The sequence below is a fragment of the Trachypithecus francoisi genome, unplaced genomic scaffold (assembly GCF_009764315.1).
Source record: "Trachypithecus francoisi isolate TF-2019V2 unplaced genomic scaffold, Tfra_2.0 Lachesis_group0, whole genome shotgun sequence".
In the NCBI taxonomy this organism is placed as follows: domain Eukaryota; kingdom Metazoa; phylum Chordata; class Mammalia; order Primates; family Cercopithecidae; genus Trachypithecus; species Trachypithecus francoisi.
This window is the reverse complement of record NW_022681453.1, coordinates 178391010-178402068: the sequence shown is the minus strand read 5'-3', so window position 1 is coordinate 178402068 and position 11059 is coordinate 178391010. Positions and strand designations below refer to the sequence as shown.

Sequence of the window (11059 nt, the reverse complement as noted above, 5' to 3'; positions counted from 1 at the left end):
ATCCAAGTCACACAGATCATAAGTGCCAAAGTCAGGGCTGAAATCTGGGCCTATCACCAAAGTCCATTGGATTTATTGCTCTGGTCTACTGCCTTCCACTAGACCAACGAGTCTCAAAGTATAGTCCCAGAAATGCAACATCAGCCTTAACCTCACCTGGGAACTTATTGGAAACACAATTTCTCAGGCCCCACCACAGAACTACTGAAGCAGAATCTGAGAGTGGGCCAAGAAATCTGTGTTTTGACAAGCCCTCCAGGTGATCCTGATGACGGCTTGAGTTTGAGAACTGCTGTCCTAGACCAAGCCTAAATATTTATATACAAATAAGATTATGATGTCTATCATCTCCTATTTCAGCAGCAATAATGCTTAAATAAGCTTTGCTTAATAGAATGGGAAACAAAACCACAATTGCTAGAGTTATTTCTGTGTGTATCAATTTTCTCTATTTTATATAATGAAGTAATAATTTAGAACTTAGTTGTATTTATGTCTCAAATAAAAAAGTCAAAAATTTGACAGATTAGTCATTAATATCAAAATGTACCAGATACTTAATTGAACTATTATATTTTAACCAAACAGAAACTTTAGTTTCAAGGATAAGCCAGAGATTAAATTAGAAAAAGAAATCCTGAAGTCTATAGAAAATGGTATTATGTAACAGTAAAATATCTTTTGTGAAAAGAGATCATATTATTAGATGTTTATGGTTTTAAAAACAATAAACAAGTACAATAAACAAGAATCCAAATATTGTTTCAGGTCAAGAAGTAATTTTTGTGTGCAACTAAATTTCTATATTTTTAATAACTCTAAATATTCAGATAGGTTGTGATATTTTTATTAAAACTTGGAGTGAATATGATGTATTATTCGTTTCATTTTAAACCTAGTTTATTTTTCAAGTTTTTGAGTACTGTGGGAAATAGCAAAAATAAAATATAATCTGGAAAAGATGACTAGAGTCTTAATATTTAGGAATAGTTTACATATAGAGACTGAATGAGTGAAGTCAATCTCCCTCTCTCTTTCTCTGTCACAGACATATACATAAACACACACATGCACACACACACACACCCCATTTTCACCACCACCATCATCACTACCACCACCAATAACTGTAATGGTCCTAGAGAAATAAACAGAGATAATATTCTTCTTCTTTAAATGGTTTTGATCTTGTTTTTGTTTCTGTGAGGCGATAAATTAAAAAACAAAGGGACATTTTAGATACATAATAATGAACCTTATCTACATATAACTTTCAGTTCATAGTATTTCACCATTTATCATTTAATCTTCACATTGTCGCTCCAAAAGTAGTTTGGCAAATATCATTACACTTACTGGATAATGAGGAAATGGAGACATGAAAGATTCACCATCTTGCCAAAGGACAATCTAATAATTAGTGACGGGGTTAAAATGAGATTTAGTGACTAATTTTCCTATCTTCCAGCTCAGTGTATTTTCCACCAGTCCAATGTTTCTCAAGCTTCAATTATTTGAAATACCAAATGTTAGAAATTTTTGACAGTCATAGGTTGTTACTTATTTTAATTTTTTTTCTAAATAAACATACCTCTGGGGCTTAAATAAATCTATTTAAAGAAATAACTTTGTGTTGTTACCATAACTAAAAGGCCAGTATTACTTGCCGTAAATAGAAGTTACTGTAAAAAGGCCGGGCGCGGTGGCTCAAGCCTGTAATCCCAGCACTTTGGGAGGCCGAGATGGGCGGATCACGAGGTCAGGAGATCGAGACCATCCTGGCTAACACGGTGAAACCCCGTCTCTACTAAAAAATACAAAAAACTAGCCGGGCGATGTGGCGGGCGCCTGTAGTCCCAGCTACTCGGGAGGCTGAGGCAGGAGAATGGCGTAAACCCGGGAGGCGGAGCTTGCAGTGAGCTGAGATCCGGCCACTGCGCGGCAGAGCGAGACTCTGTCTCAAAAAAAAAAAAAAAAAAAAAAGGTTACTGTAAAAACAGTCAACAAACTAATGTTTTCAAATTATAGCTAGATACTGTTTGCAGAAGGCTTTGGTGCTCCCGCTTGACTCTCTGTTGCAAAGGAAATTAATAATTGATGGAAGTGTTAGAAGCACACTAGCACCAGACTGAGTCTTTTTACTAGGAAGAATCAGAATTTAAAAAGAATTGAGAAATGAACAACTTTCTTATGATGTGATTTCTGAGTCCCACATGTCTAGAACTACTCAAGTCGTACAAGAAATATATGCCCCAGAGCTTTGGAGTTCCTCATCAACCCAGGGCTTACCAATGAATGGGCCACAGCACATGACAATCCTATGAATGGGTTGGAATTTGCTCAATATTCAATACCCCTTTGCCCTTGATCAGTTTAATAATCACAGTCTACGCCATTGTCTCAGGTACTATATAGATCTTAGAATTTTCTCCAGGCATCAGTGCACCAGTTTATCCAAATTCAAAGTCATTTACAAATTCCCTGAGTACTGAATGCATTGCAGCTGCTCAAAATGGTGTACCATAAATACGCAGGGCTCAGTACATAAGGGATTGCCTGGTAAGCTATTTTCTGAATCCAAATTCAAACAACAAGACCAACTCTTTAATTTGTATTCACACAGACAGTAGCATATTGGATAGTGTCATTCGTTAATCTGTATTCACGGGAAGAATATGACATTGGGGAGTGTTATTTAAGTAATTCTGTTCTTTGAAATGAATGCAGTATTAGTCTTGAATATATTGGTTGAAAATAGAATTTAAATTATGCATAAAATAAACTTTAAAATAGTACATACATTTATATTTTTACTTTCAATTATATTTATATATCAGGTTTATGTAAATGGATGGTCATTTTCAAAAGGTTCATTGGCACTATGAAACAAAGAGCACTTTCCTTTCAATTTTCCCCAAAGGTTTTTCACAGGATAACTGCAATCAAAAATATCTTTTTATAATTTTTTAACTTAAATTTTTATGGACAGAGCTCCTAAATGGATCTAAGGTGGCATCTTATCCAGTCTTATCATCTAACAGATGGAGAAAAGCAGAAACTAGTGGTGAGATTATGACCTGCCCAAGGCCACTCAGCTAGAAGAAGAGGCTAGAAATAGAGCCCAGGTCCTTTTATACTTAAGCTGATGCTATTGCCAATTTACAACACTGACTTTGTTCTTAAAATCCAATGATTAATAAATAGCAGGTTGTGGTTCAAAAGAATATTACACAGACAAAAATAAATATATCTGAATTCCTTGTTTTATTCACTTTTGTCTGTTCGTCAATAAGCTTGAGTTAAAGAGTGAAGGTTATGAAAAAAGAGCTCCTAGCCTTAGCTAGTATTCTACACATAGTCATTGAATGAATATTGTGCAGTGTATACTAGATTGTAAACGTATATGACTACAATTCATACATCTATTACATTTGACTGTCCATGTCACTATAAGTAACTCCCCCATTTTGGTCTGTTTCTACATTTTTTCATTTGTATAAGGATTTCTTGGTTTATTGTTTAGTTTTGTCAAAAGCTCATTAAAAGTTAGAAAATTATCCTCTCCATTGTTAATGGGAGCCCAGATCTGTCATCTTATGCAAAAATATGTAAATAATTTATTTTCCCTGAAACGACTTCCTTTTTCTCAGGTTTTTAGTGTACTTATGCCATCAAAATCAGATTTATTGGCATTCACTTGCTTTTGAGCAGTTTAAGACAATTTCAGAACTTCAGAACATTTCAAGGTGGCTAAGCAAATGAATACTTGTAGAGGACAAGAAAACACTGCCCTATCTAGATCAAAGGTTATGTCTGGGTTTTTGAGTATGCATTATGGCTATTATAGAAACACAATTCTGAAAAAAGCTATTAGAACACAATTTTAAAACTGAAAAACAATCTAATAACATTCACATTTGATGGAATGACATTTAAATGCTCTGGAAGTAGCTAAAGTACTAACAGTAAATTGAGATTTTAGAGTAATTTCTTAAACTCCCTGGAGCGTGAACTATTTTTATTTCCAATATGCCATTGATCAATATATTTGTAGAATATAATAAAAATAAATTAATAGAAAATAAAAGGATATGCAAAATGCAAGTCCAACTTTTTATTATTACACTCAACAGACACCAAATTACATATTGGATTAGATATTATGTTAATGTCAATTGTTATAAAATATTTTAAATGCTTTCTCTGAATTTCTGTGCATATTTCATTGTGGACAAGTAGCAAGTAACAAACTTTGAGTAGAACTGCTTTATGGGAATATATTCCTATACATTTTTTTCATAATGGAACACCCTATGGGTCTCAGTAAGTGATTAGTTCTTGCTTACTTTATATACTATTGAACCCTTTTTAAAAAAATTTTTAATTGGCAAGTAATAATTGTACAAATGTATGTGGTGCAAAGTGATATTCTGATATATGAATACAAGTGTAATATTGAATCAGGGTAATTAGCATATTCATAACCTCGAACATTTATTATTTGTGTTGGGAACATTCAAACTCCTTTCTTCCAGGTATTTAAAGATATGGAATAAATTATTGTTAATTATAGTCACCCTACAGTGCCATCAAACTCTGGAACTTATTTATCCTAACTAGTTGTAATTTTGTACCTGTTTATCAAAAGACCCCCATATCCCCACTTCCTGCTACCCTTCCTAGCCTCTAGTACCACAGTTCTACTCTCTGCTTCTATGAGTTCAACTTTTTTAGCTCCTACATATGAGTGAGAGTATGTGGTATTTATTTTTCTGTGTGCCTGACTTGTTTCACTTAACCTAATATCCTCCAGGCTCATCTATGTTGTCATGCATGACAGAATTTTATTCTTTTTTTATGACTAAATAGTATTCCACTGTGTGTGTGTGTGTGTGTTTGCATACACATACTAAATTTTTAAATGGTGCTATAAAAACTGGAGAGCCACATACAGAATAATGAAACTAGACCCTTATCACTTACCATATACAAAAATCAACTCAAAATCTCAAAATGGCTTAAAGAGTTAAATATAAGACCCCAAACTGTAAAACTACTAGAAGACAACATAAGGGAAAGGGTTTAGGATATTGGCCTAGACAAAGATTTTTTGTGGTTAAGACTTCAAAAGCACAAGCAACAAAAGCAAAAATGGACAAATGGGACTATATCCAACTAAAAGGAAACAATCAACCTAGTAAAGAGACAACCTGCAGAATGGGCGAAAATATTTGCAAACTATTCATCTGCCAACTATTCATAATGGCCAACAGATATATGAGAAAAATACTCAACATCACTAATCACCAGGGAAATGCAAATCAAAACCATAATGATGTATCATCTCACCCCTATTAGAATGCCTATTGTCAGGAAAAACAAAAAATAACCAACGCTGGTGAGGATGTTGAAAAAAACGAAACTCTTACACATTTTTAGCCAGAATGTAAATTAGTATAGCCATTATGGAAAACAGTATGAGGGTCCTCAGAAGACTGAAATTACTAACGTGTGACCCAGCAATCCCACTACTAAGTATCCAAAGAAAAGGAAATAAGTGTATCAAAAAGATATATGCACCTCCATGTTTATTCCAAGCTCTTTTAAATCACAAAATTGTGTATAACCAATTTATAGAAATTTTTTAGCTATTGGGTGAAAAAATGCTATCTCAAGATGAATTATCCTAATCAGTGGTGACAAAACATTTAGAAATACCCTGAAGAGGTACGAAACAACTCTAAAGCAAGCTTGCAACTATAGATATGTTTTAAAAACATTGAGGAGGATATATATATAGACTAAAGATAATAATGTTACCTCATATAGAGCAGAGTTTTTAGTATTTTAAATGTTTCAGTGTCATTTTATATCATGTGGCCCTTTATCTAACTCATAAGGTAGATAGGGAAAGACTTATTATTCCAAAAATACAAATGAGAAAACTGGGTCCTATATCTTAAGCTAGTAAGTGAAGAAGCAATATCATAAGTGATATTGTTTGACTTGATGTAGTACTTTTTACTACACTACACCAATTCTAGAGATTGCCTATAAATGTCATTATTCAGTGACTCCCACCTGTAGAAAATAAAATTAATGTGGATGCAAAGGAGCAAGATTTTTTAATAGAACAGTCTATTTTATATGCTGTAGCAATTTAAAAATTAATAATAATAAAAACTAAATGTTTTTTTTCCCACTTTGAAAACAGGGAATCAGAGCATTCTATGTTAACAAACTGCCCTAAAGGCATCAGATATTTTGGAATTAGTTTAGCACTAATTTGAACAAAGATGTCTTCACTTTTCTGGTGACAGTTACTGCACCTCTAGATGAGAACTGATGGAAGCCTACCGTTTTGGCCATACTTGCTTCAGTATTATATCTTTGTATGATAGTTAATTTTATGTGTCAACTTGACTGAGTCACCGTGTGCCCAGATTGGTCAAACCATTTCCTGGGTGTTTCTATGGGGTTATTTTTGAATGAGTTTAACATTTAAACTGATACACTGTGTGAAACAGATTGCCCTCCTCAGTGTGGGTGGCCATCACCCAATCAGTTGAAGACTTGAATAAAACAAAAAGGCTGATCCTCCCCAGAGTTAAGAAAGACTTCCTCCCGTCTGACTGCCTTTGAGCCAGGACTTCATTTTCCTGCCTTCAGACCCTGACTGAAGTATCAGCCCTTCTTGAGTCTTGAACCTGACAGCCTGTAGACTGGAACAACCTTGTGGGCTCTCCTAGGACTCCAGCTGCCAATGGAAGAGCTTAGGACTTGTCAGACTCCATAATCTCATGAGTCAAGTTCATATGATAAAGAGGGGAGGGGGGAAGATGGAGTGATGTGGGGGAGGATGCCGGGGAGAGAGGAAAGAAGGGAGAGAGGGAGGAGGAGAGGGACAGATGGAGGAAGAGGTGGGAGAAAAAGAGAGGGAGTGAGAGACTAAGGTAAAGGGAGGGAGGGACAGAACGGGAGATGGGGAGAGGGGGAAATGGGAGACAGAGGGAAAGATGGAGGGAAAGAGGAAGAGAGGGAGATGGATAGAGAGAGACTTGTGGTGGGGAGAGAGTGGGACAAGGGATGGGGTTGTGAGGGAGAGGGAGTGAGAGAGAGAGACATCCTATTGGTTCTGTTTCTCTGGAGAACCCTGGCTAATACAATGTGTTAGTTTTGTCAAATCTGTGTTGCTCTGAAAAAATAAGGACATACGATCAGCTCTGACCTTCCCACTAGGACTTCTGCATTCCCTGGACACAAAGCCAGTGCTCTGACTAGGCAAAGTAAGATGCCTTACCTCAAGATTGGCGCTCCAGAAGCAAACATCCAAGGTAAGGCATTAAAGACCAAAGGGAAGAGTAAAGAAGGACTGCAAAGAAGTAGGCTTTCACCCTTAAATGGTGCCTAAAAACATGCCCTCTGTCCTGTTTGCTAAGCAGTGAAGGTGCCTCCATATTTTCAATTGCCTTTTGTCTCTACTAAAAGAGAAAAGGTGATTTCTCTTTTGCTAGTTCTGCATGGTGATTCAGTTAGAGGAAGGTGACTCCCATTTTTTTCCTTCCAAAGCAAAAATAAGAGCAATTTCCCTAAAATAAGAAATAATAAGAACAATGTCCCCAAGAAACACTTTTTAAAAAAGAAGTGTTTAATTATTTTGGATATAAAGTAAGCACAGTGTCAGCAACTGGAGTTCATGTCCTCAAGTTCAATTGGAGGGTTTAATTCTGGAGAACAAACTCAGCAGAGACCTGATTGTGAAACAATGCCCAGTGTTGAATCATTGATCATTTAGGCTATTCTTTAAGGCTTGGGCTGGCTTTTATTTCTAGATCAATTGAGCAGCCTTGAACTGAGTTGGGCAGTGAATGATTCCATGAGGATCTTCAGCCTTTATGACTAAATTTGAGTTACCTGTGGTCCTGGAACAGGTGGCCAGATTGGATCCCTGGCTTTCCTTGACTTCTCCCTCCACATACACCTCATGAACTTGAGCTCAGTATCACCAGTTATCAGCCCTGATGTGATGGTTTCTCCTGTGAGAAAATGCTAAATTAACATTTTACAATATTGAGATCTCTCTATAGTTTTATTATAATATATTACTATATCACAAATATATAATATTTTGTACTCATGGTCTTGATGGTCAAAAATGAGAACAGGAAACAAAACTATAGAGAACTACTCAATATTGTAAACAAATCTCACATTTTCTTAGAGTCTAATTCACTGCTCAGAAAGAGGTTCCCCAGAAATGTCTATTTTATCCACCTGCTATGAACTCTGAGTTAGAAAGCTGTAACTGATTTATCGATAAAGACTATGATGCTCCAAACAACTATGGAACTGTGGAAATGGCATGAAGGCAGGCATAGTTTTACTATGATACACTACTAATTTCTTCTGAAATAATCACCACAACACATACAAATATAGAACAGATGCAAAACATTTTTGTATCTTCTGCCTAGAATATGACAGCTTAGGCTGGCTGAGTCTCACCCAGATTCACCTTCGGTAAACTCACAAAAACATACCATTGAAATGTAAAAGATACTAGGGGCATTGAGTTCCTCTCAAGGAGAACCATTCTCACTGTAGTCTGTTGACATCCCCACCCCCTGCCCAGAACACAGCACAAATGATGACTCTGGGAATTATGCAACAGAGCTCATGTGACAAACACTATGTCATCCATATTAAGGCTGCCAAATAAAATATAAGATATCTCATTAAATTTAATTTTTGATAAATAATGAATACTATTTTTAGTATATCATGAATAATACATAAGACATATTTGTACTAAAATTATTCTTTGTCATATAAGATTAACATTAATATCATTTTTTTATAAACTGTTGTTAGGTAAGATATGTATCATTACCTTTACCTTTTTATGGTATCATATTATCTAGTATTTATACTGCTCACTATATGAAAAATACTACGATTTAAAGTCATTGAAATTCATTATGTTTATATTCCTTAACCCTTGAGGTAGATAGCCCCATTTTACATGTGAGAAAGCTGAAGTTATAAGAAACAATTGTTTTTTTTGCTTAGGATTGTCTTGGCTATGCGGGCTCTTTTTTTGTTCCATATGAACCTTAAAGTAGTTTTTTCCAATTAGAAAATGCTCATCTTCATTAGTCATCAGAGAAATGCAAATCAAAACCACAATGAGATACCCATCTCATATCAGTTAGAATGGTGATCATTAAAAAGTCAGGAAAAAACAGATGCTGGCATGGCTCTGGAGAAATAGGAACGCTTTTACACTGTCGGTAGGAGTGTAAATTAGTTCAACTATTGTGGAAGACAGTGTGGTGATTCCTCAAGAATCTAGAACTAGAAATAGTATTTGACCCAGCAATCCCATTACTGGGTATATACCCAAAGCATTATAAATCATGAACGTGTATGTTTATTGTGGCACTATTCACAATAGCAAAGACTTGGAACCAACCCAAATGTCCATCAATGATAGACTGGATTAAGAAAATGGTGCAGCACACCAACATGGCATAAGTATACATATGTAACAAACCTGCACGTTATGCACATGTACCCTAGAACTTAAAGTATAATTAAAAAAAAAAAAAAAGAAAATGTGGCACATGTACACCATGGAATACTATACAGCCATAAAAAAAGGATGAGTTCATGTCCTTTGCAGGGACATGGATGAAGCTGGAAACCATCATTCTCAGCAAACTGACACAGTAACAGAAAACCAAACACCACACGTTCTCACTCGTAGGTGGGAAATGAACAATGAGATCACTTGGACACAGGGCAGGGAACATTACACACTGGGGCCTGTTGGGGGTGGGGGGAATGGGGGAGGGATAGCAGTAGGAGAAATATCTAATGTAAGTGAGTTGATGGTGCAGCCCACCAACATGGCACATGTATACCTATGTAACAAACCTGCACATTGTGCACATGTACCCTAGAACTTAAAGTATAATAAATAAATATATATATATAATATATATAAAGTGAAAAGCCACAACTTTATCTACAAAATGTTCTCTTGTGTGCTATTTTGCTTGAATCTACATTTATTCCTAAATTGTCCAATGTCAATTTTACAGAAAACTGGCCCTGTAAAGCCATGTGCATTTTAAATGTTATAGAGGAAGCAGTCAGCTCTACATTGGCACGTAAAAAAACATTCTGCTCTACATTAAAATTCTGTCAGTCTAAGTGAAGGATGACTTATAGTAGGTTTATATCATCCTAGTCTTTCCAAAGAGAGACTTTCCAAAGAGAACAGGCTGCACAACTTTTGGTAAACTGTGATCGTTAATATTAGCTTGGAGAAAATGTGGTGTGCTGTGTGTGTATATATCACAATGAAAATCAGTTTATCATGTCACGTCAGCTGGGAAAGGAACCTAATTAGGTGATACTGTCTTGCTTTCATTTCTTATATGAACGTGGTGACTTTGGTAGAGAAACAGCAAAGAAGAGGTGCAACAGTGGGTTGAGGGTGTTCAAATAAGGTTAAACTATTTTTTTATTTTAAAAGAATGTCTTTCATCACCATTGCCAGCACCATTTTGCACATACAGTATTTGCATTTTTCTTTAACTTTTACTTTAAGTTCTGGGATACATGTGCAGAACGTGTAGGTTAGTTACATAGGTATACATGAGCCATGGTGACTTGCTGCACCTATCAACCCATCATCTAGGTTTTAAGCCCTGCATGAGTTAGGTATTTGTCCTAATCCTCTCCCTCCCCTTAGCCTCCTACCCCAACAGGCACCCAGTGTGTGATGTTCCCCTCCCTGTGTTCATGTGTTCTCATGGTTCAACTCCCATTTATGAGTGAGAACATGTGGTGTTTGGTTTTCTGTTCTTGTGTTAGTTTGCTGAGAATGATGGCTTCCAGCTTCATCCATGTCCCTGCAAAGAACATGAACTCATTCTTTTTTATGGCTGCATAATATTCCATGGCATATATATGCCAAGTTTTCTTTATCCAGTCTATCATTGATGGACATTTGGGTTGGTTCCAAGTCTTTGCTATTGTAAATAGTGCTGTA

General features: G+C 35.9%; 1 protein-coding gene across 6 annotated transcripts in view; it reads right to left on the bottom strand.

The window, feature by feature from the left end:
- Positions 1-11059, bottom strand: part of RBMS3 (RNA binding motif single stranded interacting protein 3) — a 771622-nt gene that overhangs the window by 295250 nt on the left and 465313 nt on the right. The gene's annotated exons all lie outside the window — the stretch shown is intronic.